Genomic DNA, 4258 nt, shown 5'->3' with positions numbered 1-4258 from the left:
TACTGTATGTATAAGGCTCTCGCCTCGGGAAAATGCCTGTCCCAGATGGGGATTCGCAAAAACTCCGACTTCTGGTATGGGAGTCTTGGAGCGGGCACTCAAGGCCTCTTTTATTCACCGAGTCCCAGGGTGTTGTGGCTATGGGGGAGATTTCGGACGTGTGGTAACCTACACTTCTTAAACCCTTGCAATAAATACCTTCTACGTTTTATTGTGTCAATACGACGGTGGCTACACGGTGGGATGGCGGGGTAGTGTGGATCTGCGGCGGCGGTGGTGGTGGTGATGATGATGGCAGCTGATCTGGACGGCGGATCTGGATCCTGACGATTACGGAGGGAAGGTTTGCGGCGTGGCGAAAATCTCTTTGATCACGGGTACGGTTTGTGGATGGCATGTGGTACGTCGGAACTTACGGCTCAATCCGGAGGTTATTAACACCCGTTGATATTGTTGCGTTTTTAGGCTTAAACTTGTGTTCACCCAAACACAACTGGCGATAATTCAGGGACCGGCCTCGTGCGGTTTAACGAGGCTCGTCCTTAGGGAAGCCATTCGGCTCACTATTTTCGCGAATGCAAAAAAACTCGTGCGTCTCGTTTAGCGGTCGTGACTTTTCTGCCCCATAAATCGTGATTTTTCTCCCATCTCCAATCGACTCCAACCAATTTCTCCCCAAACCAAATTCTCTCCGTTCTTCCGTTTTGGATCAGTTCAGTGGATTGCTTTCCAATCACCACCCCCAGCAGTGCCACCAATGCAGTTTAATTAGCCACCCACTCGTGTATGAAATGACCGTTGACGAAAGCTAAACTATACAGAGTATTCCCTAAAATCCAATACGTACTAAATTGTTACCAAATGACGGTAACATATGAAGGGCAAAAAAGGAATTGGGTGGGCGGCAAGCAATTTCGCTTAGACTCACCACGGAAGTGTTCAATAATCTCCTTCCAATAACAAGATATAAGCTATAAGCAGCGCTGATTAGTTCCACAGTCTACATCACAATTTTAGTAAGCTTTAAATGTGTAATATATGTGGTACAGGATAATTATCCTACGTTAGCAAAGTAACGGGTTGGATTATTTCGAGGGACAGTGATACTCAACTACATTTTACGCCAAATTTATTATTCTGTTTCTCTGTCATTTTAACACTCTAGCATAGCTTCGCACCATCAATATATCGCATCACCAATACGCATGTTGCTAGTCTCATCCACTTAGGATGCTATAAGAAAAACGAAAAATAGTACAGCACCGCGATGCTATCGGCACGCAGCTCAGAGCCGACACACGTATCGCTTCTACGAAGCACTCGGCACACAAAAAGTCGGAACACGAACCAGTACTTGTTCTTCTAACTTCGTGTTCGTGTTCTCGGCGAGAGCCCGTTCTTCTAACATTAACGAGAACACGTTTTTCGAGCACGCGGCCCACTAGTCTTGGAAGAACAAGTACACTTGTTTGCTTCAACAAAGAACACCACGCGTGCTTACTAGGAACCCAGAGCTGGTACGTCATCTTGGTTTCCAAAACGGCGTTTAAAATCAATTTCTGTCTTCTACTGATCACCCCCTTTCAAATAACACCCATATTGATGATGATGTTCATTGTTTCTTTGGAACTGAAAGCCGCCATCTTGAGTTTCAAAATGGCGTCAATTACCAATTTCCGGCTTTTGTTGTCTACCCGTTTTACAATGCCACTATTACTGATGGGTAGTTTGCACTGTTTTGTGGTAACCGGAAGCCTCCATCTTGACTTTCAAAATGGCGTCAAAACTTATTTTTTGCCTTCTACTGACCACCCCCTTTCAAATGATAGTTTTCACTGTTTTGTAGTAATCGGAAACCGTCATCTTGGTTTTCAAAATGACGTCAACAATCAATTTCTGGCTTTTGCTGACTATCCCCTTTCAAATGATACCCATATTGACGATGGTTTGCCAAATGGCGAGAAATGTCCTCCTTTGATTCCACCTGGAACCGGTGCCGGAATGGCCATAAGTTGAGGAAGCTGTATGACTATAATCGAGAGAACTTGTATTTCGTATAAATTTATGAACCCAAAAAGCTGGAATGATAGTAAAGTATATACATTTTCGTTGATTCCCCCGAAACAGTTTTCCGGTGACGAAGGCTGATTCAATTCATGTCTATTCTGTTACTATGTTTTAATTGCCGCAAGGTTCTACTGTATCGATTTTGTTGGCTATTTTCGGCAAATTTGAAACTTACTAGAGTAACTAGAGTGACTGGAAAAAGATTTCCCCTATCGGCGCAGCTTTGAGTCGATTCCTAGTCCCACCAGGAGTACTTTCACTAAATTTGAAGTAAATCGGATAAGTCTAGCTACCGGATCAACGTTGCTGAAGTTTGTATGGAATTTTTCGACAATATACATAGAGCAAACCCACTATCTCGCATTTTCACCGTTAGGTGGCACTGTATGCATCGTAATATCACTGTAAGTAAAAATAAGAAAGATAATTTAATTGTCTACAACTTTGTCAATGACTGCTAGTCAATCCGGCTTCGATAAAACAAGTTCTTATTATGATGTCTGAGTCAGTTTTGCATGGGGCCTAACAGCGCATGGTTGTGTATCAGTACTCGAATCGCACGAACTAATAATTTTTGTGCAATAATCGTTAGGTTTAGCTCAATAGTATGTTCAGAAGAATTATAGTAAATAATTCGAGTTATATTTTAGTTAGAAAATTTTAGTTCCATCTGTGACCGCATAGAAGGCGCCAGCACTAACTTTTTAACGGAAAGAGATAGAAATGGTTTTCATAAAGTTGTAGAACAGACATTTTGCAATAATTCTTCTGAACATCTCGATATTCTATCTCTCTTCTATGAAAAGTTAGAGTAAAATTTTCTAACCAAAACGTAACTCTTATTATGTACAATAATTATTCTGAACATACTATTGAACTAACAATTATTTCACAAAAATGTATAGTTCGTGGGAATCGAGTACTGATACACAACCATGCACTGGTAGGCCCCATGCAAAACTGACTCAGACATCACTTCGTTAAAAGTTTAATAACTTCTTTCAACAAAACCTGATTGACTAGCAGTCTTCGACAAAGTTGTAGACAAATAAATTATTATTCTTATTTTCAGTTACAGTGATAATACGATGCATATAGTACAACCTAGCGGCGAAAATGCGAACTAGTGGGTTTTCTCCATGTAAATTGTTGAAAAATCCCATACAAACTTCATCACGTTGGTTCGGTCGTCTATTAGTTTCACATTATAGGGTATGTAAAATGAAATTTTCGCTACTCTGAACAATGTTCCAATAATGAACGTTTAATCCAACCTACTCCAACATTCCTTCTGATTGACGGAGACATTCTTAATTCTCAAACAACGTTTTACAACTATGAAGATCAGATTTCACCGCCTGTGAAGACTATAGCGTAGTTGGTAAGTCTACTACACTGTACGCGGCTCACCTGAGTTCGAACTCCCACCGCAGCATATTAGGCTGTTTGCCACTACCGGTCAGATTGGTTCAGGAAAACGAATAAGTTTTGAAGATTTACTCAGATCATTTTGCGTTTTTCGACGATATTTGGACATCAGCAAAGACACCTGGTTCTTGAAATCTGAATTGTCTTTGTTTTCCAAATATTTTGAATCAGATCTAGTTTGAATTTGAAAAGGAGTCTCAGGGTGCACGGAGTAGAAATGGTTTCGTAATGGTGGAAATCAGCGTTTGATCAGCGCCCAGGGGCCCCAAGTAGTTTTAAGACGACCCTGATTACACTAACGGTTCTCTGATGGAGGTACGTACTGGTACACGATGATGTCTACTGCCGTGAAATGAGATTGAAACAATCTCATTCGCTAGGTATATACTGTACTGTATTCCAAGCAGAAATCTTCGCGATTTTATGCGTGGTATAAACGGTCGCTCGACAGAGCTTGTCCGGCAAAGTTATAAACTTCTGCTCTAATAGTGAGGCTGCACTTAAAGCCCTTAGCTCAGACAAATCACAGTCCAAGCTAGTTATCGAAGATCTAAGCATTGTTAACACTATCTACCTTATCTGGGTGCCCGAACATTCCAGTATTACTGGAAATTCGTTGGTCTTGAGCCCACCCTGTCAATTTCGAAAAGTTGGATAAGAAAAAATCCGGTCCTGCGCTTCGTCCGAGCACAGCAATTTTTGGGGAAATCTACAAACGTGTCGCCAAACAAAGGCGTTTCTAGAATAGATTTTGAAAAATCAC

This window comes from Topomyia yanbarensis, chromosome 3 (assembly GCF_030247195.1).
Source record: "Topomyia yanbarensis strain Yona2022 chromosome 3, ASM3024719v1, whole genome shotgun sequence".
NCBI lineage: Eukaryota > Metazoa > Arthropoda > Insecta > Diptera > Culicidae > Topomyia > Topomyia yanbarensis.
Note: the sequence above shows the minus strand (reverse complement) of the source record.